A 24,339-nucleotide genomic window follows, 5' to 3' on the forward strand; every position below is an offset into this window, starting at 1 on the left:
ACACAAAGAAGTTTCTCAGAAAACATCTTTCTCTTTGTTATCGGAGGATATTTCCTTTGGCCCTATAGGCTTCAAAGGGATCCGAAATATCTGTTCTCAGTTCCACAGAAATAAGGCTAGCAAAGTGATCCCCGAAATACAGATGTAACTCTGTGAGTGGAAGTCACATATCACAGAGCAGTTTCTCAGAAAGCTTCTTTCCAGATTTCATCTGAGGATATTTCCTTTTTCTCCGTAGCCCTATGGGCTTCCAAATAGCAGTTTGCCAATACCACAAGAACTGTCTTAGCGAAAGGCTTCCTGAGGGGAAATCTGTAACTCTGTGAGATGATTTCACAGAACACAAAGAAGTTTCTTAGAAAGCTTCTTTCTCTTTGTTATCGGAGGATATTTCCTTTGGCCCTATAGTCTTCAAAGGGATCCGAAATATCTGTTCTCAGATTCCAAAGAAATAAGGCTAGCAAAGAGATCCACGAAATACAGATGTAACTCTGTGAGATGAAATAACAGAACACTCAGCAGTTTCTCAGAAAGCTTGTTTTCAGATTTCATGTGAACATATTTCCTTTTTCACCATAGCCCTCTATGGGCTTCCAAATATCACTTTGCCAATTCCACAAGAACTGTCTTAGCGAAAGGTTTCTTGAGGGGAAAACTGTAACTCTTGGAGATGATTTCACAGAACACAAAGAAATTTCTCAGAAAGCTTCTTTCTCTTTGTTATCGGAGGATATTTCCTTTGGCCCTATAGTATTCAAAGGGATCCCAAATATCTGTTCTCAGATTCCAAAGAAATAAGGCTAGCAAAGAGATGCACGAAATACAGATGTAACTCTGTGAGATGAATTAACAGAACACTAAGCAGTTTCTCAGGAAGCTTCTTTCCAGATTTCATCTGAGGATATTTCCTCTTTCACCACAGCCCTCTATGGGCTTACAAATATCACTTTGCCAATTCCACAAGAACTGTCTTAGCGAAAGGTTTCCTGAGGGGAAAGCTGTACCTCTGTGAGATGATTTCACAGAACACAAAGAAGTTTCTCAAAAAGCTTCTTTCTCTTTGTTATCGGAGGATATTTCCTTTGGCCCTCTAGTCTTCAAAGGGATCCGAAATATCTGTTCTCAGAATTCACAGAAATAAGGCTAGCAAAGAGATCCACGAAATACAGATGTAACTCTGTGAGTGGAAGTCACAGATCACAGAGCAGTTTCTCAGAAAATTTCTTTCCAGATTTCATCTGAGGATAATTCCTTTTTCACCGTAGCCGTCTATGGGCTTCCAAATATCAGTTTGCCAATTCCACAAGAACAGTCTTAGCGTGAGGCTTGTTGAGGCGAAAGCTCTAACTCTGTGAGATGATTTCACAGAACACAAAGAAGTTTCTCAGAAAACTTCTTTCTCTTTATTATCGGAGGATATTTCCTTGGGACCTATAGTCTTCAAAGGGATCCGAAATATCTGATCTGAGATTGCACAGAAATAAGGCTAGCAAAGAGATCCATGAATTACAGATGTAACTCTGTTAGTGGAAATCACACATCACAGAGCAGTTTCTCAGAAAGCTTCTTTCCAGATTTCATCTGAGGATATTTCCCTTTTCCCCATAGCCCTCTATGGGCTTCCAATTATCACTTTGCCAATTCCACAAGAACTGTCTTAGCGAAAGGCTTCTTAAGGGGAAAGCTGTAACTCTGTGAGATGATTTCACAGAACACAAAGAAGTTTCTCAGAAAGCTTCTTTCTCTTTGTTATCGGAGGATATTTCCTCTGGCCCTATACTCTTCCAAGGGATCCGAAATATCTGTTCTCAGATTCCACCGAAATAAGGCTAGCAAAGAGATCCACGAAATAGAGATGTAACTCTGTGAGATGAATTAACAGAACACTCAGCAGTTTCTCAGAAAGCTTCTTTCCAGATTTCATCTGAGGATGTTTCCTTTTTCAACATAGCCCTCTATGGGCTTCCAAATATCACTTTGCCAATTCCACAAGAACTGTCTTAGCGAAAGGCTTCTTGAGGGGAAAGCTGTAACTCTGTGAGATGATTTCACAGAACACAAAGAAGTTTCTCAGAAAGCTTCTTTTTCTTTGTTATCGGAGGATATTTCCTTTGTCCCTATAGTCTTCAAAGGGATCCGAAATATCTGTTCTCAGATTCCACAGAAATAAGGCTAGCAAAGAGATGCACGAAATACAGATGTTAATCTGTGAGATTAATTAACAGAAAACTAAGCAGGTTCTCAGAAAGCTTCTTTCCAGATTTCATCTGAGGATATTTCCTTTTTCACCATAGCCCTCTATGGGCTTCCAAATATCACTTTGCCAATTCCACAAGAACAGCCTTAGCGAAAGGCTTCCTGAGGGGAAAGCTGTAACTCTGTGAGATGATTTCACAGAACACAAAGAAGTTTCTCAGAAAGCTTCTTTCTCTTTGTTATCAGAGGATATTTCCTTTGGCCCTATAGTCTTCAAAGGCATCCGAAATATCTGCTCTCAGATTCCTCAGAAATAAGGCTAGCAAAGAGATCCACGAAATACAGATGTAACTCTGTGAGTGGAAGTCACATATCACAGAGCAGTTTCTCAGAAAATTTCTTTCCAGATTTCATCTGAGGATATTTCCATTTTCACCATAGCCCTCTATGGGCTTCCAAATATCACTTTGCCAATTCCACAAGAACTGTCTTAGCGAAAGGTTTCTTGAGGGGAAAGCTGTAACTCTGTGAGATGATTTCACAGAACACAAAGAAGTTTCTCAGAAAGCTTCTTTCTCTTTGTTATCAGAGGATATTTCCTTTGGCCCTATAGTCTTCAAAGGGATCGGAAATATCTGTTCACAGATTCCACAGAAATAAGGCTAGCAAAGAGATCCACGAAATACAGATGTAACTCTGTGAGATGAATTAACAGAACACTAAGCAGTTTCTCCGAAAGCTTCTTTCCAGATTTCATCTGAGGATATTTCCTTTTTCACCGTAGCCCTCTATGGGATTCCAAATATCACTTTGCAATTCCACAAGAACTGTCTTAGTGAAAGTCTTCCTGAGCGGAAAGCTGTACCTCTGTGAGATGATTTCACAGAACACAAAGAAGTTTCTCAGAAAGCTTCTTTCTCTTTCTTATCGGAGGATATTTCCTTTGGCCCTGTAGGCTTCAAAGGGATCCGAAATATCTACTCTCAGATTCCACAGAAATAAGGCTAGCAAAGAGATCCACGAAATACAGATGTAACTCTGTGAGATGAATTAACAGAACACTAAGCAGGTTCTCAGAAAGCTTCTTTCCAGATTTCATCTGAGGATATTTCCTTTTTCACCATAGCCCTCTATGGGCTTCCAAATATCACTTTCCCAATTCCACAAGAACTGTCTTAGCGAAAGGCTTCTTGAGGGGAAAGCTGTAACTCTGTGAGATGATTTCACAGAACACAAAGAAGTTTCTCAGAAAGCTTCTTTCTCTTTGTTATCGGAGGATATTTCCTTTGGCCCTATAGTCTTCAAAGGGATCCGAAATATCTGTTCTCAGATTCCACAGAAATAAGGCTAGCAAAGAGATCCACGAAATACAGATGTAACTCTGTGAGATGATTTAACAGGACACTCAGCAGTTTCTCAGAAAGCTTCTTTCCAGATTTCATCTGAGGATATTTCCTTTTTCACCATAGCCCTCTAAGGGCTTCGAAATATCAATTTGCCAATTCCACAAGAACTGTCTTAGCGAAAGGCTTCTTGAGGGGAAAGCTGTAATTCTGTATGTAGATTTCACAGAACACAAAGAAGTTTCTCAGAAAACTTCTTTCTCTTTGTTACCGGGGGTATTCCCTTTGGCCCTATAGGGTTCAAAGGGATGCGAAATATCTGTTCTCAGTTCCACAGAAATAAGGCTAGCAAAGAGATCCCCGAAATACAGAAGTAACTCTGTAAGTGGAAGTCACATATCACAGAGCAGTTTCTCAGAAAGATTCTTTCCAGATTTCATCTGAGGATATTTCCTTTTTCTCCGTAGCCCTATGGGCTTCCAAATATCACTTTGCCAATTCCACAAGAACTGTCTTAGCGAAAGGCTTCCTGAGGGGAAATCTGTAACTCTGGGAGATGATTTCACAGAACACAAAGAAGTTTCTTAGAATGCTTCTTTCTCTTTGTTATCCGAGGATATTTCCTTTGGCCCTATAGTCTTCAAAGGGATCCGAAATATCTGTTCTCAGATTCCAAAGAAATAAGGCTAGCAAAGAGATCCACGAAATACAGAGGTAGCTCTGTGAGATGAATTAATAGAACACTAAGCAGTTTCTCAGAAAGCTTCTTCCCATATTTCATCTGAGGATATTTCCTTTTTCACCATCGCCCTCCATGGGCTTCCAAATATCACTTTGCCAATTCCACAAGAACTGTCTTAGCGAAAGGCTTCTTGAGGGGAAAACTGTAACTCTTTGAGATGATTTCACAGAACACAAAGAAATTTCTCTGAAAGCTTCTTTCTCTTTGTTATCGGAGGATATTTCCTTTGGCCCTATAGTCTTCAAAGGGATCCGAAATATCTGTTCTCAGATTCCACAGAAATAAGACTAGCAAAGAGATCCACGAAATACAGATGTAACTCTCTGAGATGAAATAACAGAACACCAAGCAGTTTCTCAGAAAGCTTCTTTCCAGATTTTATCTGAGTATATTTCCTTTTTCACCATCGCACTCTATAGGCTTCCAAATATCACTTTGCCAATTCCACAAGAACTGTCTTAGCGAAAGGCTTCCTGAGGGGAAAGCTGTAACTCTGTGAGATGATTTCACAGAACACAAAGAAGTTTCTCAGAAAGCTTTTTCTCTTTGTTATCGGAGGATATTTCCTTTGGCCCTATAGTCTTCAAAGGCATCCGAAATATCTGCTCTCAGATTCCTCAGAAATAAGGCTAGCAAAGAGATCCACGAAATACAGATGTAACTCTGTGAGAGGAAGTCACATATCACAGAGCAGTTTCTCAGAAAATTTCTTTCCAGATTTCATCTGAGGATATTTCCTTTTTCACCATAGCCCTCTAAGGGCTTCGAAATATCACTTTGCCATTTCCACAAGAACTGTCTCAGCGAAAGGCTTCTTGAGGGGAAAGCTGTAATTCTGTGTGTAGATTTCACAGAACACAAAGAAGTTTCTCAGAAAACTTCTTTCTCTTTGTTATCGGGGGATATTCCCTTTGGCCCTATAGGCTTCAAAGGGATGCGAAATATCTGTTCTCAGTTCCACAGAAATCAGGCTAGCAAAGAGATCCCCGAAATACAGATGTAACTCTGTGAGTGGAAGTCACATATCACAGAGCAGTTTCTCAGAAAGCTTCTTTCCAGATTTCATCTGAGGATATTTCCTTTTTCTCCGTAGCCCTATGGGCTTCCAAATATCACTTTGCCAATTCCACAAGAACTGTCTTAGCGAAAGGCTTCCTGAGGGGAAATCTGTGACTCTGTGAGATGATTTCACAGAACACAAAGAAGTTTCTTAGAAAGCTTCTTTCTCTTTGTTATCGGAGGATATTTCCTTTGGCCCTATAGTCTTCAAAGGTATCAGAAATATCTGTTCTCAGATTCCACAGAAATAAGGCTAGCAAAGTGATAAACGAAATACAGAGGTAACTCTGTGAGATGAATAAACAGAACACTAAGCAGTTTCTCAGAAAGCTTCTTCCCAGATTTCATCCTGGATATTTCCTTTTTCACCATCGCCCTCTATGGGCTTCCAAATATCACTTTGCCAATTCCACAAGAACTGTCTTAGCGAAAGGCTCCTTAAGGGGAAAGCTGTAACTCTGTGAGATGATTTCACAGAACACAAAGAAGTTTCTCAGAAAGCTTCTTTCTCTTTGTTATCAGAGGATATTTCCTTTGGCCCTATACTCTTCAAAGGGATCTTAAATATCTGTCCTCTGATTCCACAGAAATAAGGCTAGCAAAGAGATCCACGAAATACAGATGTAACTCTGTGAGATGAAATAACAGAACACTAAGCAGTTTCTCAGAAAGCTTCTTTGCAGATTTCATGTGACCAAATTTCCTTTTTCAGGATAGCCCTCTATGGACTTCCAAATATCACTTTGCCAATTCCACAAGAACTGTCTTAGCAAAAGGCTTCTTGAGGGGAAAACTGTAACTCTTTGAGATGATTTCACAGAACACAAAGAAATTTCTCAGAAAGCTTCTTTCTCTTTGTTATCGGAGGATATTTCCTGGCCCTATAGTCTTCAAAGGGATCCCAAATATCTGTTCTCAGATTCCACAGAAATAAGACTAGCAAAGAGATCCACGAAATACAGATGTAACTCTCTGAGATGAAATAACAGAACACCAAGCAGTTTCTCAGAAAGCTTCTTTCCAGATTTTATCTGAGTATATTTCCTTTTTCACCATCGCACTCTGTAGGCTTCCAAATATCACTTTGCCAATTCCACAAGAACTGTCTTAGCGAAAGGCTTCCTGAGGGGAAATCTGTAACTCTGTGAGATGATTTCACAGAACACAAAGAAGTTTCTTAGAAAGCTTCTTTCTCTTTATTATCGGAGGATATTTCCTTTGGCCCTATAGTCTTCAAAGGGATCCGAAATATCTGTTCTCAGATTCCACAGAAATAAGGCTAGCAAAGAGATCCACGAAATACAGAGGTAACTCTGTGAGATGAATTAATAGAACACTAAGCAGTTTCTCAGAAAGCTTCTTCCCAGATTTCATCTGAGGATATTTCCTTTTTCACCATCGCCCTCTATGGACTTCCTAATATCACTTTGCCAATTCCACAAGAACTGTCTTAGCGAAAGGCTCCTTGAGGGGAAAGCTGTAACTCTGTGAGTTGATTTCACAGAACACAAAGAAGTTTCTCAGAATGCTTCTTTCTCTTTGTTATCGGAGGATATTTCCTTTGGCCCTATACTCTTCAAAGGGATCTTAAATATCTGTCCTCTGATTCCACAGAAATAAGGCTAGCAAAGAGATCCACGAAATACCGATGTAACTCTGTGAGATGAAATAACAGAACACTAAGCAGTTTCTCAGAAAGCTTCTTTGCAGATTTCATGTGACCAAATTTCCTTTTTCAGGATAGCCCTCTATGGGCTTCCAAATATCACTTTGCCAATTCCACAAGAACTGTCTTAGCGAAAGGCTTCTCGAGGGGAAAGCTTTAACTCTTTGAGATGATTTCACAGAACACAAAGAAGTTTCTCAGAAAGCTTCTTTCTCTTTGTTATCGGAGGATATTTCCTTTGGCCCTATAATCTTCAAAGGGATCCGAAATATCTGTTCACAGATTACACAGAAATAAGGCTAGCAAAGAGATCCACGAAATACAGATGTAACTCTGTGAGATGAATTAACAGAACACTAAGCAGTTTCTCCGAAAGCTTCTTTCCAGATTTCATCTGAGGATATTTCCTTTTTCACCGTAGCCCTCTATGGGCTTCCAAATATCACTTTGCCAATTCCACAAGAACTGTCTTAGCGAAAGGCTTCTTGAGGGAAAGCTGTAACTCTGTGAGATGATTTCACAGAACACAAAGAAGTTTCTCAGAAAGCTTCTTTCTCTTTGTTATCGGAGGATATTTCCTTTGGCCCTATAGTCTTCAAAGGGATCCGAAATATCTGTTCTCAGATTCCACAGAAATAAGGCTAGCAAAGAGATCCACGAAATACAGATGTAACTCTGTGAGAAGATTTAACCGGACACTCAGCAGTTTCTCAGAAAGCTTCTTTCCAGATTTCATCTGAGGATATTTCCTTTTTCACCATAGCCCTCTAAGGGCTTCGAAATATCACTTTGCCAATTCCACAAGAACTGTCTTAGCGAAAGACTTCTTGAGGGGAAAGCTGTAATTCTGTGTGTAGATTTCACAGAACACAAAGAAGTTTCTCAGAAAACATCTTTCTCTTTGTTATCGGGGGTATTCCCTTTGGCCCTATAGGCTTCAAAGGGATACGAAATATCTGTTCTCAGTTCCACAGAAATGAGGCTAGCAAAGAGATCCCCGAAATACAGAAGTAACTCTGTAAGTGGAAGTCACATATCACAGAGCAGTTTCTCAGAAAGATTCTTTCCAGATTTCATCTGAGGATATTTCCTTTTTCTCCGTAGCCCTATGGGCTTCCAAATATCACTTTGCCAATTCCACAAGAACTGTCTTAGCGAAAGGCTTTTTGAGGGGAAATCTGTAACTCTGGTAGATGATTTCACAGAACACAAAGAAGTTTCTTAGAAAGCTTCTTTCTCTTTGTTGTCGGAGGATATTTCCTTTGGCCCTATAGTCTTCAAAGGGATCCGAAATATCTGTTCTCAGATTCCACAGAAATAAGGCTAGCAAAGAGATCCACGAAATACAGAGGTAACTCTGTGAGATGAATTAATAGAACACTAAGCAGTTTCTCAGAAAGCTTCTTCCCAGATTTCATCTGAGGATATTTCCTTTTTCACCATCGCCCTCTATGGGCTTCCAAATATCCCTTTGCCAATTCCACAAGAACTGTCTTAGCGAAAGGCTCCTTGAGGGGAAAGCTGTAACTCTGTGAGATGATTTCACAGAACACAAAGAAGTTTCTCAGAAAGCTTCTTTCTCTTTGTTATCGGAGGATATTTCCTTTGGCCCTATACTCTTCAAAGGGATCTTAAATATCTGTCCTCTGATTCCACAGAAATAAGGCTAGCAAAGAGATCCACGAAATACCGATGTAACTCTGTGAGATGAAATAACAGAACACTAAGCAGTTTCTCAGAAAGCTTCTTTGCAGATTTCATGTGACCAAATTTCCTTTTTCAGGATAGCCCTCTATGGGCTTCCAAATATCACTTTGCCAATTCCACAAGAACTGTCTTAGCGAAAGGCTTCTTGAGGGGAAAACCGTAACTCTTTGAGATGATTTCACAGAACACAAAGAAATTTCTCAGAAAGCTTCTTTCTCTTTGTTATCGGAGGATATTTCCTTTGGCCCTATAGTCTTCAAAGGGATCCGAAATATCTGTTCTCAGATTCCACAGAAATAAGACTAGCAAAGAGATCCACGAAATACAGATGTAACTCTCTGAGATGAAATAACAGAACACCAAGCAGTTTCTCAGAAAGCTTCTTTCCAGATTTTATCTGAGTATATTTCCTTTTTCACCATCGCACTCTATAGGCTTCCAAATATCACTCTGCCAATTCCACAAGAACTGTCTTAGCGAAAGGCTTCCTGAGGGGAAAGCTGTAACTCTGTGAGATGATTTCACAGAACACAAAGAAGTTTCTCAGAAAGCTTCTTTCTCTTTGTTATCGGAGGATATTTCCTTTGGCCCTATAGTCTTCAAAGGCATCCGAAATATCTGTTTTCAGATTGCACAGAAATAAGGCTAGCAAATAGATCCACGAAATACCGATGTAACTCTGTGAGTGGAAATCACACATCACAGAGCAGTTTCTTAGAAAGCTTCTTTCCAGATTTCATCTGAGAATATTTCCCTTTTCACCATAGCCCTCTATGGGCTTCCAAATATCACTTTGCCAATTCCACAAGAACTGTCTTAGCGAAAGGCTTCTCGAGGGGAAAGCTTTAACTCTTTGAGATGATTTCACAGAACACAAAGAAGTTTCTCAGAAAGCTTCTTTCTCTTTGTTATCGGAGGATATTTCCTTTGGCCCTATAATCTTCAAAGGGATCCGAAATATCTGTTCACAGATTACACAGAAATAAGGCTAGCAAAGAGATCCACGAAATACAGATGTAACTCTGTGAGATGAATTAACAGAACACTAAGCAGTTTCTCCGAAAGCTTCTTTCCAGATTTCATCTGAGGATATTTCCTTTTTCACCGTAGCCCTCTATGGGCTTCCAAATATCACTTTGCCAATTCCACAAGAACTGTGTTAGTGAAAGGCTTCCTGGGCGGAAAGCTGTATCTCTGTGAGATGATTTCACAGAACACAAAGAAGTTTCTCAGAAAGCTTCTTTCTCTTTCTTATCGGAGGATATTTCCTTTGACCCTGTAGTCTTCAAAGGGATCCGAAATATCTGCTCTCAGATTCCACAGAAATAAGGCTAGCAAAGAGATCCACGAAATACAGATGTAACTCTGTGAGATGAATTAACAGAACACTAAGCAGGTTGTCACAAAGCTTCTTTCCAGATTTCATCTGAGGATATTTCCTTTTACACCATAGCCCTCTATGGGCTTCCAAATATCACTTTGCCAATTCCACAAGAACTGTCTTAGCGAAAGGCTTCTTGAGGAGAAAGCTGTAACTCTGTGAGATGATTTCACAGAACACAAAGAAGTTTCTCAGAAAGCTTCTTTCTCTTTGTTATCGGAGGATATTTCCTTTGGCCCTATAGTCTTCAAAGGGATCCGAAATATCTGTTCTCAGATTCCACAGAAATAAGGCTAGCAAAGAGATCCACGAAATACAAAGGTAACTCTGTGAGATGAATTAACAGAACACTAAGCAGGTTGTCAGAAAGCTTCTTTCCAGATTTCATTTGAGGATATTTCCTTTTACACCATAGCCCTCTATGGGCTTCCAAATATCACTTTGCCAATTCCACAAGAACTGTCTTATCGAAAGGCTTCTTGAGGGGAAAGCTGTAACTCTGTGAGATGATTTCACAGAACACAAAGAAGTTTCTCAGAAAGCTTCTTTCTCTTTGTTATCGGAGGATATTTCCTTTGGCCCTATAGTCTTCAAAGGGATCCGAAGTATCTGTTCTCAGATTCCACAGAAATAAGGCTAGCAAAGAGATCCACGAAATACAGATGTAACTCTGTGAGATGATTTAACCGGACACTCAGCAGTTTCTCAGAAAGCTTCTTTCCAGATTTCATCTGAGGATATTTCCTTTTTCACCATAGCCCTCTAAGGGCTTCGAAATATCACTTTGCCAATTCCACAAGAACTGTCTTAGCGAAAGACTTCTTGAGGGGAAAGCTGTAATTCTGTGTGTAGATTTCACAGAACACAAAGAAGTTTCTCAGAAAACATCTTTCTCTTTGTTATCGTGGGTATTCCCTTTGGCCCTATAGGCTTCAAAGGGATACGAAATATCTGTTCTCAGTTCCACAGAAATAAGTCTAGCAAAGAGATCCCCGAAATACAGAAGTAACTCTGTAAGTGGAAGTCACATATCACAGAGCAGTTTCTCAGAAAGATTCTTTCCAGATTTCATCTGAGGATATTTCCTTTTTCTCCGTAGCCCTATGGGCTTCCAAATATCACTTTGCCAATTCCACAAGAACTGTCTTAGCGAAAGGCTTCCTGAGGGGAAATCTGTAACTCTGTGAGATGATTTCACAGAACACAAAGAAGTTTCTTAGAAAGCTTCTTTCTCTTTGTTATCGGAGGATATTTCCTTTGGCCCTATAGTCTTCAAAGGGATCCGAAATATCTGTTCTCAGATTCCACAGAAATAAGGCTAGCAAAGAGATCCACGAAATACAGAGGTAACTCTGTGAGATGAATTAATAGAACACTAAGCAGTTTCTCAGAAAGCTTCTTCCCAGATTTCGTCTGAGGATATTTCCTTTTTCACCATCGCCCTCTATGGGCTTCCAAATATCACTTTGCCAATTCCACAAGAACTGTCTTAGCGAAAGGCTCCTTGAGGGGAAAGCTGTAACTCTGTGAGATGATTTCACAGAACACAAAGAAGTTTCTCAGAAAGCTTCTTTCTCTTTGTTATCGGAGGATATTTCCTTTGGCCCTATACTCTTCAAAGGGATGTTAAATATCTGTCCTCTGATTCCACAGAAATAAGGCTAGCAAAGAGATCCACGAAATACCGATGTAACTCTGTGAGATGAAATAACAGAACACTAAGCAGTTTCTCAGAAAGCTTCTTTGCAGATTTCATGTGACCAAATTTCCTTTTTCAGGATAGCCCTCTATGGGCTTCCAAATATCACTTTGCCAATTCCACAAGAACTGTCTTAGCGAAAGGCTTCTTGAGGGGAAAACTGTAACTCTTTGAGATGATTTCACAGAACACAAAGAAATTTCTCAGAAAGCTTCTTTCTCTTTGTTATCGGAGGATATTTCCTTTGGCCCTATAGTCTTCAAAGGGATCCGAAATATCTGTTCTCAGATTCCACAGAAATAAGACTAGCAAAGAGATCCACGAAATACAGATGTAACTCTCTGAGATGAAATAACAGAACACCAAGCAGTTTCTCAGAAAGCTTCTTTCCAGATTTTATCTGAGTATATTTCCTTTTTCACCATCGCACTCTATAGGCTTCCAAATATCACTTTGCCAATTCCACAAGAACTGCCTTAGCGAAAGGCTTCCTGAGGGGAAAGCTGTAACTCAGTGAGATGATTTCACAGAACACAAAGAAGTTTCTCAGAAAGCTTCTTTCTCTTTGTTATCGGAGGATATTTCCTTTGACCCTATAGGCTTCAAAGGGATCCGAAATATCTGTTCTCAGTTCCACAGAAATAAGGCTAGCAAAGAGATCCCCGAAATACAGATGTAACTCTGTGAGTGGAAATCACACATCACAGAGCAGTTTCTTAGAAAGCTTCTTTCCAGATTTCATCTGAGAATATTTCCCTTTTCACCATAGCCCTCTATGGGCTTCCAAATATCACTTTGCCAATTCCACAAGAACTGTCTTAGCGAAAGGCTTCTCGAGGGGAAAGCTTTAACTCTTTGAGATGATTTCACAGAACACAAAGAAGTTTCTCAGAAAGCTTCTTTCTCTTTGTTATCGGAGGATATTTCCTTTGGCCCTATAATCTTCAAAGGGATCCGAAATATCTGTTCACAGATTACACAGAAATAAGGCTAGCAAAGAGATCCACGAAATACAGATGTAACTCTGTGAGATGAATTAACAGAACACTAAGCAGTTTCTCCGAAAGCTTCTTTCCAGATTTCATCTGAGGATATTTCCTTTTTCACCGTAGCCCTCTATGGGCTTCCAAATATCACTTTGCCAATTCCACAAGAACTGTGTTAGTGAAAGGCTTCCTGGGCGGAAAGCTGTATCTCTGTGAGATGATTTCACAGAACACAAAGAAGTTTCTCAGAAAGCTTCTTTCTCTTTCTTATCGGAGGATATTTCCTTTGACCCTGTAGTCTTCAAGGGATCCGAAATATCTGCTCTCATATTCCACAGAAATAAGGCTAGCAAAGAGATCCAAGAAATACAGATGTAACTCTGTGAGATGAATTAACAGAACACTAAGCAGGTTCTCAGAAAGCTTCTTTCCAGATTTCATCTGAGGATATTTCCTTTTACACCATAGCCTTCTATGGGCTTCCAAATATCACTTTGCCAATTCCACAAGAAGTGTCTGAGCGAAAGGCTTCTTGAGGGGAAAGCTGTAACTCTGTGAGATGATTTCACAGAACACAAAGAAGTTTCTCAGAAACCTTCTTTCTCTTTGTTATCGGAGGATATTTCCTTTGGCCCTATAGTCTTCAAAGGCATCCGAAATATCTGTTCTCAGATTCCACAGAAATAAGGCTAGCAAAGAGATCCACGAAATACAGATGTAACTCTGTGAGATGATTTAACCGGACAGTCAGCAGTTTCTCAGAAAGCTTCTTTCCAGATTTCATCTGAGGATATTTCCTTTTTCACCATAGCCCTCTACGGGCTTCGAAATATCACTTTGCCAATTCCACAAGAACTGTCTTAGTGAAAGGCTTCCTGAGGGGAAAGCTGTATCTCTGTGAGATGATTTCACAGAACACAAAGAAGTTTCTCAGAAAGCTTCTTTCTCTTTGTTATCGGAGGATATTTCCTTTGGCCCTGTAGTCTTCAAAGGGATCCGAAATATCTGTTCTCAGATTCCACAGAAATAAGGCTAGCAAAGAGATCCACGAAATACAGATGTAACTCTGTGAGATGAAATAACAGAACACTAAGCAGTTTCTCAGAAAGCTTCTTTCCAGATTTCATCTGAGGATATTTCCTTTTTCACCATAGCCCTCTAAGGGCTTCGAAATATCACTTTGCCAATTCCACAAGAACTGTCTTAGCGAAAGGCTTCTTGAGGGGAAAGCTGTAAATGTGTGAGATGATTTCACAGAACACAAAGTAGTTTCTAAGAAAACTTCTTTCTCTTTGTTATCGGAGGATATTTCCTTTGGCCCTATAGACTTCAAAGGGATCCGAAATAACTGTTCTCAGTTCCACAGAAATAAGGCTAGCAAATAGATCCCCGAAATACAGATGTAACTCTGTGAGTGGAAGTCACATATCACAGTGCAGTTTCTCAGAAAGCTTCTTTCCAGATTTCAAAAGAGGATATTTCCGTTTTCTCCGTAACCCTATGGGCTTCCAAATATCACTTTGCCAATTCCACAAGAACTGTCTTAGCGAAAGGCTTCCTGAGGGGAAATCTGTAACTCTGTGAGACGATTTCACAGAACACAAAGAAGTTTCTTAGAAAGATTCTTTCTCTTTGTTATCGGAGGATATTTCCTTTGGCCCTATATTCTTCAAAGGGATCCGAAATATCTGTTCTCAGATTCCACAGAAATAAGGCTAGCAAAGAGATCCACGAAATACAGATGTAACTCTGTGAGATGAATTAACAAAACACTAAGCAGTTTCTCACAAAGCTTCTTTCCAGATTTCATCTGAGGATATTTCCTTTTTCACCATAGCCCTCTATGGGCTTCCAAACATCACTTTGCCAATTCCACAAGAACTGTCTTAGCGAAAGACTTCTTGAGGGGAAAGCTGTAACTCTTTGAGATGATTTCACAGAACACAAAGAAATTTCTTAGAAAGCTTCTTTCTCTTTTTTATCGGAGGATAATTCCTTTGTCCCTATAGTCTTCAAAGGGATCCGAAATATCTGTTCTCAGATTCCACAGAAATAAGGCTAGCAAAGAGATCCACGAAATACAGATGTAACTCTCTGAGATGAATTAACAGAACACTAAGCAGTTTCTCAGAAAGCTTCTTTCCAGATTTCATCTGAGGATATTTCCTTTTTCACCATAGCCCTCTATGGGCTTCTAAATATCACTTTGCCAATTCCACAACAACTGTCTTAGTGAAAGGCTTCCTGAGGGGAAAGCTGTATCTCTGTGAGATGATTTCACAGAACACAAAGAAGTTTCTCAGAAAGCTTCTTTCTCTTTGTTATCGGAGGATATTTCCTTTGGCCCTATAGTCTTCAAAGGGATCCGAAATATCTGTTCACAGATTCCACAGAAATAAGGCTAGAAAAGAGATCCACGAAATACAGATGTAACTCTATGAGATGAATTAACAAAACACTAAGCAGTTTCTCAGAAAGCTTCTTTCCAGATTTCATCTGAGGATATTTCCTTTTTCACCATAGCCCTCTATGGGCTTCCAAATATCACTTTGCCAATTCCACAAGAACTGTCTTGGCGAAAGACTTCTTGAGGGGATAGCTGTAACTCTTTGAGATGATTTCACAGAACACAAAGAAATTTCTTAGAAAGCTTCTTTCTCTTTTTTATCGGAGGATAATTCCTTTGTCCCTATAGTCTTCAAAGGGATCCGAAATATCTGTTCTCAGATTCCACAGAAATAAGGCTAGCAAAGAGATCCACGAAATACAGATGTAACTCTCTGAGATGAATTAACAGAACACTAAGCAGTCTCTCAGAAAGCTTCTTTCCAGATTTCATCTGAGGATTTTTCCTTTTTCACCATAGTCCTCTATGGGCTTCTAAATATCACTTTGCCAATTCCACAACAACTGTCTTAGTGAAAGGCTTCCTGAGGGGAAAGCTGTATCTCTGTGAGATGATTTCACAGAACACAAAGAAGTTTCTCAGAAAGCTTCTTTCTCTTTGTTATCGGAGGATATTTCCTTTGGCCCTATTATCTTCAAAGGGATCCGAAATATCTGTTCACAGATTCCACAGAAATAAGGCTAGCAAAGAGATTCACGAAATACAGATGTAACTCTGTGAGATGAATTAACAAAACACTAAGCAGTTTCTCAGAAAGCTTCTTTCCAGATTTCATCTGAAGATTTTTCCTTTTTCACCATAGCCCTCTATGGGCTTCCAAATATCACTGTGCCAATTCTACAAGAACTGTCTTAGCGAAAGACTTCTTGAGGGAAAAGCTGTAACTCTTTGAGATGATTTCACAGAACACAAAGAAATTTCTCAGAAAGCTTCTTTCTCTTTGTTATCGGAGGATATTTCCTTTGGCCCTATAGTCTTCAAAGGGATCCGAAATATCTGTTCTCAGATTCCACAGAAATAAGGCTAGCAAAGAGATCCAGGAAATACAGAGGTAACTCTGTGAGATGAATTAACAGAACACTAAGCAGTTTCTCAGAAAGCTTCTTTCCAGATTTCATCTGAGGATATTTCCTTTTCCACCATCGCCCTCTATGGGCTTCCAAATATCACTTTGCCAATTCCACAAGAACTGTCTTAGCGAAAGGCTTCTTGAGGGGAAAGCTGTAACTCTGTGAGATGATTTCACAGAACACAAAGAAGTTTCTCAGAAAACTTCTTTCTCTTTGTTATCGGAGGATATTTCCTTTGGCCCTATAGGCTTCAAAGGGATCCGAAATATCTGTTCTCTGTTCCACAGAAATAAGGCTAGCAAAGAGATCCCCGAAATACAGATGTAACTCTGTGAGTGGAAGTCACATATCACAGAGCAGTTTCTCAGAAAGCTTCTTTCCAGATTTCATCTGAGGATATTTCCTTTTTCACCGTAGCCCTCTATGGGCTTCCAAATATCACTTTGCCAATTCCACAAGAACTGTCTTAGCGAAAGGCTTCTTGAGGGGAAAGCTGTAACTCTGTGAGATGATTTCACAGAACACAAAGAAGTTTCTCAGAAAGCTTCTTTCTCTTTGTTATCGGAGGATATTTCCTTTGGCTCTATAGTCTTCAAAGGGATCCGAAATATCTGTTCTCAGATTCCACAGAAATAAGGCTAGCAAAGAGATCCACGAAATACAGATGTAACTCTGTGAGATGATTTAACAGGACACTCAGCAGTTTCTCAGAAAGCTTCTTTCCAGATTTCATCTGAGGATATTTCCTTTTTCACCATAGCCCTATAAGGGAGTCGAAATATCACTTTGCCAATTCCACAAGAACTGTCTTAGCGAAAGGCTTCTCGAGGGGAAAGCTGTAATTCTGTGTGTAGATTTCACAGAACACAAAGAAGTTTCTCAGAAAACTTCTTTCTCTTTGTTATCGGGGGATATTCCCTTTGGCCCTATAGGCTTCAAAGGGATGCGAAATATCTGTTCTCAGTTCCACAGAAATAAGGCTAGCAAAGAGATCCCCGAAATACAGAAGTAACTCTCTGAGTGGAAGTCACATATCACAGAGCAGTTTCTCAGAAAGCTTCTTTTCAGATTTCATGTGACCATATTTCCTTTTTCACCATAGCCCTCTATGGGCTTCCTAATATCACTTTGCCAATTCCACAAGAACTGTCTTAGCGAAAGGCTTCTTGAGGGGAAAACTGTAACTCTTGGAGATGATTTCACAGAACACAAAGAAATTTCTCAGAAAGCTTCTTTCTCTTTGTTATCAGAGGATATTTCCTTTGGCCCTATAGTCTTCAAAGGGATCCGAAATATCTGTTCTCAGATTCCACAGAAATAAGGCTAGCAAAGAGATGCACGAAATACAGATGTAACTCTCTGAGATGAAATAACAGAACACTAAGCAGTTTCTCAGAAAGCTTCTTTCCAGATTTTATCTGAGGATTTTTCCTTTTTCACCATAGCCCTCTAGGGGTTCCAAATATCACTGTGCCATTTCTACAAGAACTGTCTTAGCGAAAGACTTCTTGAGGGGAAAGCTGTAACTCTTTGAGATGATTTCACAGAACACAAAGAAATTTCTCAGAAAGCTTCTTTCTCTTTGTTATCGGAGGATATTTCCTTTGGCTCTATAGTCTTCAAAGGGATCCGAAATATCTGTTCTCAGATTCCACAGAAATAAGGCTAGCAAAGAGATCCAGGAAATACAGAGGTAACTCTGTGAGATGAATTAACAGAACACTAAGCAGTTTCTCAGAAAGCTTCTTTCCAGATTTCATCTGAGGATATTTCCTTTTCCACCATCGCCCTCTATGGGCTTCCAAATATCACTTTGCCAATTCCACAAGAACTGTCTTAGCGAAAGGCTTCTTGAGGGGAAAGCTGTAACTCTGTGAGATGATTTCACAGAACACAAAGAAGTTTCTCAGAAAACTTCTTTCTCTTTGTTATCGCAGGATATTTCCTTTGGCCCTATAGGCTTCAAAGGGATCCGAAATATCTGTTCTCAGTTCCACAGAAATAAGGCTAGCAAAGAGATCCCCGAAATACAGATGTAACTCTGTGAGTGGAAGTCACATATCACAGAGCAGTTTCTCAGAAAGCTTCTTTCCAGATTTCATCTGAGGATATTTCCTTTTTCTCCGTAGCCCTATGGGCTTCCAAATATCACTTTGCCAATTCCACAAGAACTGTCTTAGCGAAAGGCTTCTTTAGGGGAAAGCTGTAACTCTGTGAGATGATTTCACAGAACACAAAGAAGTTTCTCAGAAAGCTTCTTTCTCTTTGTTATCGGAGGATATTTCCTTTGGCCCTATAGTCTTCAAAGGGATCCGAAATATCTGTTCTCAGATTCCACAGAAATAAGGCTAGCAAAGAGAACCACGAAATACAGATGTAACTCTGCGAGATGATTTAACAGGACACTCAGCAGTTTCTCAGAAAGCTTCTTTCCAGATTTCATCTGAGGATATTTCCTTTTCCACCATAGCCCTCTAATGGAGTCGAAATATCACTTTGCCAATTCCACAAGAACTGTCTTAGCGAAAGGCTTCTCGAGGGGAAAGCTGAAATTCTGTGTGTAGATTTCACAGAACACAAAGAAGTTTCTCAGAAAACTTCTTTCTCTTTGTTATCGGGGGATATTCCCTTTGGCCCTATAGGCTTCAAAGGGATGCGAAATATCTGTTCTCAGTTCCACAGAAATAAGGCTAGCAAAGAGATCCCCGAAATACAGAAGTAACTCTCTGAGTGGAAGTCACATATCACAGAGCAGTTTCTCAGAAAGCTTCTTCTCAGATTTCATGTGACCATATTTCCTTTTTCACCATAGCCCTCTATGGGCTTCTAAATATCACTTTGCCAATTCCACAAGAACTGTCTTAGCGAAAGGCTTCTTGAGGGGAAAACTGTAACTCTTGGAGATGATTTCACAGAACACAAAGAAATTTCTCAGATAGCTTCTTTCTCTTTGTTATCGGAGGATATTTCCTTTGGCCCTATAGTCTTCAAAGGGATCCGAAATATCTGTTCTCAGATTCCACAGAAATAAGGCTAGCAAAGAGATGCACGAAATACAGATGTAACTCTCTGAGATGAAATAACAGAACACTAAGCAGTTTCTCAGAAAGCTTCTTTCCAGATTTTATCTGAGTATATTTCCTTTTTCACCATTGCACTCTATAGGCTTCCAAATATCACTTTACCAATTCCACAAGAACTGTCTTAGCGAAAGGCTTCCTGAGGGGAAATCTGTAACTCTGTGAGACGATTTCACAGAACACAAAGAAGTTTCTTAGAAAGATTCTTTCTCTTTGTTATCGGAGGATATTTCCTTTGGCCCTATAGTCTTCAAAGGGATCCGAAATATCTGTTCTCAGATTCCACAGAAATAAGGCTAGCAGAGAGATCCACGAAATACAGATGTAACTCTGTGAGATGAATTAACAAAACACTAAGCAGTTTCTCAGAAAGCTTCTTTCCAGATTTCATCTGAGGATTTTTCCTTTTTCACCATAGCCCTCTATGGGCTTCCAAATATCACTTTGCCAATTCTACAAGAACTGTCTTAGCGAAAGACTTCTTGAGGGGAAAGCTGTAACTCTTTTAGATGATTTCACAGAACACAAAGAAATTTCTCAGAAATCTTCTTTCTCTTTGTTATCGGAGGATATTTCCTTTGGCCCTATAGTCTTCAAAGGGATCCGAAATATCTGTTCTCAGATTCCACAGAAATAAGGCTAGCAAAGAGATCCAGGAAATATAGAGGTAACTCTGTGAGATGAATTAACAGAACACTAAGCAGTTTCTCAGAAAGCTTCTTTCCAGATTTCATCTGAGGATATTTCCTTTTCCACCATCGCCCTCTATGGGCTTCCAAATATCACTTTGCCAATTCCACAAGAACTGTCTTAGCGAAAGGCTTCTTGAGGGGAAAGCTGTAACTCTGTGAGATGATTTAACAGAACACAAAGAAGTTTCTCAGAAAACTTCTTTCTCTTTGTTATCGGAGGATATTTCCTTTGGCCCTATAGGCTTCAAAGGGATCCGAAATATCTGTTCTCAGTTCCACAGAAATGAGGCTAGCAAAGAGACCCCCGAAATACAGATGTAACTCTGTGAGTGGAAATCACACATCACAGAGCAGTTTCTTAGAAAGCTTCTTTCCAGATTTCATCTGAGAATATTTCCCTTTTCACCATAGCCCTCTATGGGCTTCCAAATATCACTTTGCCAATTCCACAAGAACTGTCTTAGCGAAAGGCTTCTTGATTGGAAAGCTGTAACTCTGTGAGATGATTTCACAGAACACAAAGAAGTTTCTCAGAAAGCTTCTTTCTCTTTGTTATCGGAGGATATTTCCTTTGGCCCTATAATCTTCAAAGGGATCCGAAATATCTGTTCACAGATTACACAGAAATAAGGCTAGCAAAGAGATCCACGAAATACAGATGTAACTCTGTGAGATGAATTAACAGAACACTAAGCAGTTTCTCCGAAAGCTTCTTTCCAGATTTCATCTGAGGATATTTCCTTTTTCACCGTAGCCCTCTATGGGCTTCCAAATATCACTTTGCCAATTCCACAAGAACTGTGTTAGTGAAAGGCTTCCTAGACGGAAAGCTGTATCTCTGTGAGATGATTTCACAGAACACAAAGAAGTTTCTCAGAAAGCTTCTTTCTCTTTCTTATCGGAGGATATTTCCTTTGACCCTGTAGTCTTCAAAGGGATCCGAAATATCTGCTCTCAGATTCCACAGAAATAAGGCTAGCAAAGAGATCCACGAAATACAGATGTAACTCTGTGAGATGAATTAACAGAACACTAAGCAGGTTGTCAGAAAGCTTCTTTCCAGATTTCATCTGAGGATATTTCCTTTTACACCATAGCCCTCTATGGGCTTCCAAATATCACTTTGCCAATTCCACAAGAACTGTCTTAGCGAAAGGCTTCTTGAGGGAAAGCTGTAACTCTGTGAGATGATTTCACAGAACACAAAGAAGTTTCTCAGAAAGCTTCTTTCTCTTTGTTATCGGAGGATATTTCCTTTGGCCCTATAGTCTTCAAAGGGATCCGAAATATCTGTTCTCAGATTCCACAGAAATAAGGCTAGCAAAGAGATCCACGAAATACAGATGTAACTCTGTGAGAAGATTTAACCGGACACTCAGCAGTTTCTCAGAAAGCTTCTTTCCAGATTTCATCTGAGGATATTTCCTTTTTCACCATAGCCCTCTAAGGGCTTCGAAATATCACTTTGCCAATTCCACAAGAACTGTCTTAGCGAAAGACTTCTTGAGGGGAAAGCTGTAATTCTGTGTGTAGATTTCACAGAACACAAAGAAGTTTCTCAGAAAACATCTTTCTCTTTGTTATCGGGGGTATTCCCTTTGGCCCTATAGGCTTCAAAGGGATACGAAATATCTGTTCTCAGTTCCACAGAAATAAGGCTAGCAAAGAGATCCCCGAAATACAGAAGTAACTCTGTAAGTGGAAGTCACATATCACAGAGCAGTTTCTCAGAAAGATTCTTTCCAGATTTCATCTGAGGATATTTCCTTTTTCTCCGTAGCCCTATGGGCTTCCAAATATCACTTTGCCAATTCCACAAGAACTGTCTTAGCGAAAGGCTTCCTGAGGGGAAATCTGTAACTCTGTGAGATGATTTCACAGAACACAAAGAAGTTTCTTAGAAAGCTTCTTTCTCTTTGTTATCGGAGGATATTTCCTTTGGCCCTATAGGCTTCAAAGGGATCCGAAATATCTGTTCTCAGATTCCACAGAAATAAGGCTAGCAAAGAGATCCACGAAATACAGAGGTAACTCTGTGAGATGAATTAATAGAACACTAAGCAGTTTCTCAGAAAGCTTCTTCCCAGATTTCATCTGAGGATATTTCCTTTTTCACCATCGCCCTCTATGGGCTTCCAAATATCACTTTGCCAATTCCACAAGAACTGTCTTAGCGAAAGGCTCCTTGAGGGGAAAGCTGTAACTCTGTGAGATGATTTCACAGAACACAAAGAAGTTTCTCAGAAAGCTTCTTTCTCTTTGTTATCGGAGGATATTTCCGTTGGCCCTATACTCTTCAAAGGGATCTTAAATATCTGTCCTCTGATTCCACAGAAATAAGGCTAGCAAAGAGATCCACGAAATACCGATGTAACTCTGTGAGATGAAATAACAGAACACTAAGCAGTTTCTCAGAAAGCTTCTTTGCAGATTTCATGTGACCAAATTTCCTTTTTCAGGATAGCCCTCTATGGGCTTCCAAATATCACTTTGCCAATTCCACAAGAACTGTCTTAGCGAAAGGCTTCTTGAGGGGAAAACTGTAACTCTTTGAGATGATTTCACAGAACACAAAGAAATTTCTCAGAAAGCTTCTTTCTCTTTGTTATCGGAGGATATTTCCTTTGGCCCTATAGTCTTCAAAGGGATCCGAAATATCTGTTCTCAGATTCCACAGAAATAAGACTAGCAAAGAGATCCACGAAATACAGATGTAACTCTCTGAGATGAAATAACAGAACACCAAGCAGTTTCTCAGAAAGCTTCTTTCCAGATTTTATCTGAGTATATTTCCTTTTTCACCATCGCACTCTATAGGCTTCCAAATATCACTTTGCCAATTCCACAAGAACTGCCTTAGCGAAAGGCTTCCTGAGGGGAAAGCTGTAACTCTGTGAGATGATTTCACAGAACACAAAGAAGTTTCTCAGAAAGCTTCTTTCTCTTTGTTATCGGAGGATATTTCCTTTGACCCTATAGGCTTCAAAGGGATCCGAAATATCTGTTCTCAGTTCCACAGAAATAAGGCTAGCAAAGAGATCCCCGAAATACAGATGTAACTCTGTGAGTTGAAATCACACATCACAGAGCAGTTTCTTAGAAAGCTTCTTTCCAGATTTCATCTGAGAATATTTCCCTTTTCACCATAGCCCGCTATGGGCTTCCAAATATCACTTTGCCAATTCCACAAGAACTGTCTTAGCGAAAGGCTTCTCGAGGGGAAAGCTTTAACTCTTTGAGATGATTTCACAGAACACAAAGAAGTTTCTCAGAAAGCTTCTTTCTCTTTGTTATCGGAGGATATTTCCTTTGGCCCTATAATCTTCAAAGGGATCCGAAATATCTGTTCACAGATTACACAGAAATAAGGCTAGCAAAGAGATCCACGAAATACAGATGTAACTCTGTGAGATGAATTAACAGAACACTAAGCAGTTTCTCCGAAAGCTTCTTTCCAGATTTCATCTGAGGATATTTCCTTTTTCACCGTAGCCCTCTATGGGCTTCCAAATATCACTTTGCCAATTCCACAAGAACTGTGTTAGTGAAAGGCTTCCTGGGCGGAAAGCTGTATCTCTGTGAGATGATTTCACAGAACACAAAGAAATTTCTCAGAAAGCTTCTTTCTCTTTCTTATCGGAGGATATTTCCTTTGACCCTGTAGTCTTCAAGGGATCCGAAATATCTGCTCTCAGATTCCACAGAAATAAGGCTAGCAAAGAGATCCACGAAATACAGATGTAACTCTGTGAGATGAATTAACAGAACACTAAGCAGGTTCTCAGAAAGCTTCTTTCCAGATTTCATCTGAGGATATTTCCTTTTACACCATAGCCTTCTATGGGCTTCCAAATATCACTTTGCCAATTCCACAAGAAGTGTCTGAGCGAAAGGCTTCTTGAGGGGAAAGCTGTAACTCTGTGAGATGATTTCACAGAACACAAAGAAGTTTCTCAGAAACCTTCTTTCTCTTTGTTATCGGAGGATATTTCCTTTGGCCCTATAGTCTTCAAAGGCATCCGAAATATCTGTTCTCAGATTCCACAGAAATAAGGCTAGCAAAGAGATCCACGAAATACAGATGTAACTCTGTGAGATGATTTAACTGGACAGTCAGCAGTTTCTCAGAAAGCTTCTTTCCAGATTTCATCTGAGGATATTTCCTTTTTCACCATAGCCCTCTACGGGCTTCGAAATATCACTTTGCCAATTCCACAAGAACTGTCTTAGTGAAAGGCTTCCTGAGGGGAAAGCTGTATCTCTGTGAGATGATTTCACAGAAGACAAAGAAGTTTCTCAGAAAGCTTCTTT

The sequence above is a fragment of the Macaca mulatta genome, chromosome 7 (assembly GCF_049350105.2).
Source record: "Macaca mulatta isolate MMU2019108-1 chromosome 7, T2T-MMU8v2.0, whole genome shotgun sequence".
NCBI lineage: Eukaryota > Metazoa > Chordata > Mammalia > Primates > Cercopithecidae > Macaca > Macaca mulatta.